Genomic DNA, 9,134 nt, shown 5'->3' with positions numbered 1-9,134 from the left:
AGCTTGTCTGGGAAATGTCAAATAAGTGGTTTGAAGTCTGTTAACACCTCGTGTTCGACTCCGGCGACGGTCTCGGGTTCGGGGTGTTACAGGTTGCCATTATCGCCAAGTAAGAAAGATGCGATTTGGGTCGTTGTTGATAGATTGACAAAGTCGGCTCATTTTATTCCTGTACGTACAGATTATTCACTGGACAAACTAGCTGAATTGTACATTTCTCAAATCGTAAGGTTACATGGGGTACCTATTTCTATTGTGTCGGATAGAGATCCGAGATTCACATCATGATTTTGGAAGAAATTGCAAGAAGCTTTGGGTACCAAGCTGCATTTTAGCACTGCTTTTCATCCCCAGACTGATGGTCAATCTGAGCAGATAATTCTGATACTCGAGGATATGTTGAGATGTTGCATCCTTGAGTTTAATGGTTCATGGGAACGATATTTACCTTTGGTTGAATTCGCATACAACAATAGTTTTCAATCAAGCATTAAAATGGCACCTTAATAGGCTTTGTACGGTCGTAAATGCCGTACACCGTTGTTTTGGACTGAGCTTAGTGAAAGTATAATCTTCGGGGTTGATTTGATTAAAGATGCTGAGCAAAAAGTAAAAGTAATCCGTGAAAGTCTGAAGGCAGCTTCGGATCATCAGAAGTCGTATGCGGATTTAAAACGAAAAGACATTGAATATCAGGTTGGAGACAAAGTATTTCTTAGAGTTTCACCTTGGAAAAAGGTGCTCAAATTTGGCCGTAAAGGCAAATTGAGTCCGAGCTTCATCGGGCCGTATGAGATATCCGAACGAATTGGGCCAGTCGCATACAGATTGATTTTACCCCCTGAACTTGAAAAGATTCACAACGTTTTTCATGTCTCGATGCTTCAACGTTATAGATCCGATCCATCGCACATAATTAACCCATCAGAGGTTGAAATTCAATCTGATTTGAGTTATGAAGAAGAACCGATTGTATCCTAGCTCGCGAGGTGAAAGAGTTGCGAAACAAAAAGGTTCCGTTAGTAAAGGTGTTATGGCTCAAACACGGGATCGAAGAAGCTACATGGGAAACCGAGAAATCTATGAAAGAACGATACCCAAATCTATTCACTGGTAAGATTTTTGGGGACGAAAATTCCTTAAGAGGGGGAGAGTTGTGACAGCCCTAATTTGGCCCTGGTCAGAAAGTGGTTTCGGGACCACAAAACCGAGTCTTAAAAATAATTAACCGTTATAATCTATGCTTACTGTATGTGTACATGTACGTGCGAAAGTTTCATGTTTTAATTTTATCATTTGTATGTGAAATAGATTAAATAGGACTCATGTGAAATAAATGTGAAAGATGATAGGTTAAACTCAAAGTGATGTAATAATGCATGTTAGAAAAAGGATGGGTTTGCATGTCAAATATCCATTTTTGACAATTAGTGGCCGGCCATGATGAAGTGATATATAAAAATATGTATTAATTATTAGTTCATGGCTTTATATGTTATAGTATAGATGAATAAAATGAAAAGAATAATAGAAAGAATAGGAAGAAAACAAAGTCTTAACTTTGTTCTTCTTAGCTGAACCAAAAGGGAGAAAAAGGGGAGCAAACATTCGGCCATTTGAAACCTAAGGAAGGTTAGTAAATCAAGTTAGATTTTTGAAATTCTAGTTTGTTTTAGGTTACTCATCATGCTACTTACTTAGCCCATGCCAAAACTTTGAATTTGGATGGTTGAATTGAACATTCGGTTATGGTAGATAAGAAAGGAATTTGATTTTTATCTTTAAGTTTTGATGAAGAAATTGTTGATGAAAGAAGTTGATCTTGTTAAAAACTATAGTTTCTAATACTCATATGTGTAATAGCCGAACATAGACTTTGCTTAATGTCTTGAACAGATGCCGATTAGGTGTTTTGAAATGGATAAATTAGGTGCTTGATTTCCTAAAGGTTCGACATAGTACATGATATTTTTGTTAGTATGATTTCGAAGAATTTGAGTAATGTTATGTATAAGTAAAATTATTAGGTACGGTCTTGGCAGTATATATGTACAATTGATCTATTTATCTAATAATATCTAGGGTGATAAATAATTAAATAATATGTATACAAAGAATGTGTGAAAAAGTGAATTGGCAATAATCTCTTTAGGACAGCAGCAGTAAAGTGATTTTGGAAAAATCACTATAAATTGTGGGAGTTGAGTTAGAAGCTGAATAAATTATGTAATTAAAGCTTGATGAGTCTAGTTTCTTATAAAAGAAACTATAAAAGCAAAAGAATTGCCGATAATGAGATAATTGAAGTAATGTGGGACAGAGTCAAAATGACTTCTAGATCCCCTGTTCTATTTTTATAAAATCACTATAAAAATAAAAATAGTCAAATGATGAAATTTATATGCCTAGACTCCTTAATGAGTCTAGTTTCAAATGAAATAAACAATGACATGTTTTGAATTCTATACAATGAGAAATTTATTTCGTAGTGAAGAGTGGTCAGATTAGTCAAACAGTGAAACAAGGGAAACTTTAAGAAAACTCTGGTACTGATTGGCCAAACTAAAAATTCTGAAAATTTTATGGATAAAAGATATATGAGTCTATTTTCAGCGAAATTTTACGTCAATTGATTTGGAGTTTCGTAGCTCTAGTTATATATTTATATATATAGCACAATAAATTTTACGTCTTTGAGTAATGGAACTTAGCTTATGATTTGATTAAACAATGTTATATATTTATATATATAGCATAATAAATAAATTGTGACCTGATGGTTTCTCTTGATTGACATATTGAAATAAATGGGTAGTGCATCGGCTTGTAGTCGAATGGTTATAGAAAATCATGTAGAGTAGTGAAACGGAATCGTGTTATTTGTATGAGCTGTTGAGCCGAAAATGGAATGATGAATAATTATGTTGTGTTTGTGATCTAATAATGTAAATAAATTGTTAATGATTTATAATATAAATATATTTTGTGCATGACAATTGAGAATTATATCCGGGTTAAGTCTCGAAGGCATTCATGCTGCTTGTTATTTCCGGGTTAAGTCCCGAAGGCATTCGTGCTGGTTCTTATTCTCGGGTTAAGTCCCGAAGGCATTCGTGTTGGTTGTTATTTCCGGGTTAAGTCCCGAAGGCATTCATGCTGGTTGCTATTTCCGGGTTAAGTCCCGTAGGCATTTGTGCTGGTTGTTACATCCGGGCTAAATCCCGAAGGTAATTGGGTTGGAAATGTGCGATCTTGTCTAATAATTTCTATTGATGGGCTTACAACCCTAAGATGATCAGGTATGCACCGTATATACATTGAAATTAAGTTAAGATTGACTATGAGCATGTAAGTATATGGGTTGAAGTGTGAAGTAACATAAGTATGTGATTTTTGCGTATTTGCATTTATTTAGCCTTGTAATCGAGTTAGATGTATTCGGCATAATTATGAGGTTAGTTGGGTAAAAAGAGATTATCTATATACGAATTCGTGTTTAAGGAAAAGTTTAAGATGACATGTATCAACAATAGGGGTATATTTAATCATGACTACATTTAGTCAGAAAGATGATGAGCCTTATGAATGCTATGCTTTAGTTATAAATGATTTCATTACTTAAGACTTACTAAGCATCGAAATGCTTACTCTTTTTGCCTTCATTCCCTGTTTTATAGATTTTGTTCGTGAACTATCGGACTCGGGAGATCCAAAGTCAAAGTCGTCCACACTATCTAAACCTTTCGGTACTCTTGTAAATGAATCTTGATAATGGCATGTATAGAATTGACTTTTGATGTTAATTACATATCTTTTTGGTGATGTATATATGTATAGCCATGCGAAAATGGCTTGTTAAGTTATTATATGCGCTCCACAAAATTAATGTGTATGTGTGGATGATAATCGATTAATGTTTTAAATGTTTTGATGTGAATTAAACTTAGGAATGAATTAAGGTACTATTTAAATTGAGAAGATTGCTTTGCATAGTGTATAAACGAAATTTGAATTCAATGGTATGCTATCGGAAATTACCTGAGTATTGTCAAATGAATTTTCATACTTATTTGGTAATATTCCTTACCCCTCCGGCGATGAATACGGGTTAGGGGTGTTATACCGTGAATCTTATTCTCACTGAGCTCAATCCAATACAAAGGTGTTCGGCATGTATGACCGTATAAAGCTTCGTACTATGCCATTTTAATGCTCGATTGAAAACTATTATTATACGCGAATTCAATCAATGGAAAATACTGCTCCCACAAACCTTCAAACTCAAGAATGCAACATCTCTACATATCCTCGAGTATCTAAAGAATCTGCTCAGATTGACCATCCGTCTACGGGTGAAAAGCAGTTCTAAAATAAAATTTCATACCTAAAACCTCTTGTAGTTTCTTCCAAAACCGTGAAGTAAATCTGGGATCTCTATTTGACATAATAGATAGTGGTACCCCGTGTGTAATATCCCGAATTAGGGCCTAATCGGAATAGTGGTTTCGTGACAATAAATCCGAGATAGAAATAATTATTTTATAATTATTTTTAGGTTTATGATATGATTGCATGATTGTGTGAAAATTTCGTGATGAAATTCTATGCCTAAAGTGCTTAAATTGAAAGTAGGGACTAAATCGAATAAGTTGCAAAACTTGCATTCTAGAAGTTTTTAGTATGAAATTGTTTTGGAATATTAATGAGGAGGTCTTAAATAGCAATTTGACCAATTTTAAGTTCATGGACAAAATTAGGACATGGAAGGAATTTTTGGAAAGTTTAGTAGTAAGGGTATTTTGGTCATTTAGTTATTAAAATGAATTAAAAACAAAATTAAAAGCCAATTTTTGTCCATCTTCTTCATTAGGCCGAAATTTCAAGGGTTCTCCATAGCTAGGGTTTGTTTCAAGCTTCCAATCTCCATAGTAAGTGATTCCAAGCCCCGTTTTTAATGATTTTTACGATTTTGAGATCCCAGTAACTCGATAAAGCTTATGTTAGCAATAATTTAACCTAGGGTTTATATTTGGAAAAATACCCATAGGTGAAATTTGTGTATTTTGATGTTTTATGATAGAATATGAAGTTTTAAATTATTTTAGACAACTTGTACTACTCGATTTTAAGCAAAAACGAGTAAAAGGGCTTAATCGGTAAAAATACCTAATAGTCACAAGTACATGTTAGAGTGAGAATTTGATGTTGCCATAGAAGAGAAAAGTGATCAGCATGTTGTAAAACATAAGAATAAGGAATAAATTTTAATCCCGAGCCTAGGGGCAAAAATGTAAATATGCAAAAGTTTAGGGGTAAAATTGTAATTTTTCCAAAATTTGAGTTAAGGATTAATTTGATAATGTGAGTATTAAATAAGCTAAATGTGTTATTTTAGATCAAGAAAGACATGGAATCGACCTCAATCGAGGAAAAGAAAAGATTGTGGACTAAATTGCAAAATCTTTGTATTTTGGTACCAAGGTAAGTTCATGTGTAAATAATGTATCATAATGGTTATTTTTAAGTTATTGATGTTAATTATATGTTATGCTGAATTTTATTATGAAATGTATGCTTTGTGGTTAATTTCAAATAATATGTAAATTATGTGAACTACTTGTTAAATATAATTGTTACCGAGTATTGATTTCGGCATTCTACGGAAGACGGCAAGGATAAGTGTTCGATGAAAAATCCCGTTTGAACCTTAGGAATAGATTAGGATACAAGTGACATGTCACTAGGATGATTGAGCATCCGAACTCGTTGAGTTGAGTCCGAGTTCGTGAGATGTAACTAGGCATCCGAACTCGTTGAGTTGAGTCCGAGTTCACTTATGGATGCGAACGCCTGAGCTCGTTGAGTTGAGTCTGAGTTCGCTTATGGGAGGGTTACATGATTGCTTGATTGCATATATGGCACTTATGTGCAAGTTATCCATGTATCCAAATTATATTCCGATGTGTTCAACGGGTAAAGTTCTACTCAATGAAGGAATATTCGAGATGTAACGAGAAGTATTGGTGAGTGATGTGAAATGGTTATTTTGGACAGGTATGTATTTAACCCTCGGGTTGAGTATTGATACAACCACAATAAGGTAATAAGATGATGAAAAATGATTAAAAATGTGATATGTGTTTTAGTGATACATGCTAATGTTGACTGGTATGACTGTTTGTTATGTTACTTATTATTTGCATATGAACTTACTAAGCATTTATGCTTACTCCCTCCTTCTTACTCATTGTAGTTTTGGACAAGCCAGCTCAGGAGTCGGGATAGGTCGAAGGCTCAGTCACACTATCCGGAAGACTTTTGGTAATGGCTTGTAAATTTAAGTATGGCATGTATAGCAATATACTTTTTTTGTGTAAATGATCTTATGGTATGGTGATGGAATGGTTGAGGAAATGCTTGATAATGATAAATTATGAAAATATTTAGTTTAGATTATATTTGATGTTAAGGAAAATTATTAAGATACTTAGTGCATAAAAACTCATAAAAGGGATGAAATTTGCCATAAACAGAATACTGCAGCAACACTGACGCGAGTTTAAAAATTTACTAAAAATCATAGAAATTGAACTTGGTGATGGAATACATATCAAATTGAAGCTTATTATGTCTAGTTTCACATGAAACAAATGAAACAGGTAAAGGAATTATATGTTACAAGATATTTGAATTTTAGTGAAACAGGGTCATAGCAGTTTCTGAATCCCCTGTTCCAACTTTAGAAATTCACCATAAATTGTAAAGATATAATTAGGTAGTGTATTTTATATTCTCAGAATCCTTATTGAGTATAGTTTCATTAGAAACAAACCTCATAGTCATATGGATTTTTTTACAGAGAGAAATGTGGTTCGTAGTAAACAGAGGTCAGACCAGTCAAGTCCTGAAACAGGGGTAACTTTAACTAATAAACTGTACTAATTGGCCCAACCAAAAATTCTAGAAAAAAAAATTAGTAGATAGGTATATGAGTCTAGATTTATGGAAAATTTACGGATCTTGATTTCGAGTTTCGTAACTCGAGATATGATTTTTCTTGTGACTGTGATGCAAGTAGCTTAAAAGCTGTGAATGTAGAAATAAATAATCCAAAGTTCTAAATATGTTAAATTAAGCTGAGTAACACCTCATACTCGACTCCGGCGACGGTCTCGGGCGTGGGGGTGTTACATTTAGTGGTATCAGAGCAGGTTTAGTCGGTTCTCAAACTACGTGTTGTTTGTACGGATTTTGCTATACATGCCATATGTATGAATTGTGATAGTGTGACGACTTCTGACCTTTTTAAATGATTTTATATAGTAAATGGATCCCGATCCAGCTGTGGCAGATGAAGTAGAGAGTAATGCGCCAGCTCCGGCTGAAGGGGCAGCGCCGACTGAAAACCCACCTCCTACTGTTGGTCAGGGAGGAGGAGAAAGGGATCGGGAAGCCTTTGTCCAAATGATTAGTGCATGGTACTCTGAGTTCGTTCGTACGAACCCAAATGTACGACCTCCCCCACCTCCCCCAATTCCTCAACCTGTACCCCCGATGCCTCAAGGTATGGATATGATAAAATTTCACAGAACCCCCATTGACAGAATTCGTAAACAAGGGGCTAAAGAATTTAGAGCAAATATTGATGATGATGCAGAGAAAGTAGAGTTCTGGCTTGAAAATTCTATCCGGGTATTTGATGAATTATCTTGTACACTTGAAGAATGTTTGAAATGTGCTACATATTTGTTGAGAGATTCAGCCTATAATTGGTGGAAGACTTTGATTTCGGTGGTACCGAAAGAGAGGGTAACCTGGGAATTCTTTCAAGAAGAGTTTCGGAAGAAATATATTAGTGAAAGGTTTATTGATCAGAAATGTAAAGAGTTTCTTGAGCTAAAGCAAGGTAATATGACAGTCTCAGAATATGAAAGAGAGTTTGTTCGATTGAGTAAGTATGCGAGGGAATATGTTCCTACAAAAGCCAAGATGTGCCGACGATTTGAAGACGGGCTCAACGAAGACATTAAAGTATTTGTCGGGATCCTTGAACTAAAAGAAATGGTAGTACTGGTTGATCGAGCTTGCAAGGCTGAAGAACTACTTAAAGAAAAGAAAAAGGTAGAGGCTGAGACTAGAAATTGGAAGAAAAGACCGATGAGTAGTTCATTTTCACAGCAACCTAGAAAGTCGAGGAATATGAATCCTCGTTCCCAAGCTTCAGCTGGACAATCATATGGGAATTATAAGAAGCAAAATGTGGGTCCTAAATCTCAGAATACTTCTGCAGCCAGTGTAGGGAGCTCGAGATTTGTTAAACCCGAGTGCCAGCGATGTGGTAGAAATCATTTTGGTCCGTTCAGAGCAAATGAATGTTTTCGATGTGGTTCTCCGGATCATTTTATTAGAGACTGCCTAGAGAGAGCTGAGAAAGAAAAATTTCAGAATGTAAAAGCTAGTGGTGCAGACTCGAGGGGAAGGTATCCGAGAAAAGTTAGAAGTGAAACAAGCAGTAAGAATGTAGCCAGGGATGCACCGGTTAGACCTGAAGGAAGGGCTCCGGCTAGAACTTATGCTATTAAAGCGCGTGAAGATGCTTCCTCACCTGATGTGATTACCGGTACATTTTCTCTCTATAATGTTAATGTTATTGCTTTGATTGATCCCGGTTCTACTCATTCATATGTGTGCATGAAATTGGTGTCTAGTATGAATATACTTGTTGAGAACACAAAATTTATGATTAGAGTGTCGAATCCGTTAGGCAAATGTGTGACTGTTGATAAAGTATGTAAGAAATGTCCTTTAATGATTCGGGATCATTACTTTCCTGTTGACTTGATGTTGTTGCCGTTTGATGAGTTTGATGTTATTTTGGGTATGGATTGGTTGACATTGCATGATGCTAAAATAAATTGCAAAGAAAAGGTTATAGAATTAAAGTGTGAAAATGGTGAAACTCTGCGGGTTGAATCAGATAAATCAGAGGCATTGCCTAGTGTGATTTCTTCAATGTCGGCTCAAAGATATCTGAGAAAGGGTTATGAAGCTTATTTGGCGTATGTAATTAATACAAAAGAAGTTGAAAAGAAAGTTGAATCAGTGCCGGTTGTGTGTGAATTTGCGGACGTATT

Source organism: Gossypium hirsutum, chromosome A04 (assembly GCF_007990345.1).
Source record: "Gossypium hirsutum isolate 1008001.06 chromosome A04, Gossypium_hirsutum_v2.1, whole genome shotgun sequence".
In the NCBI taxonomy this organism is placed as follows: Eukaryota; Viridiplantae; Streptophyta; class Magnoliopsida; order Malvales; family Malvaceae; genus Gossypium; species Gossypium hirsutum.
This window is presented reverse-complemented; position numbering follows the sequence as displayed.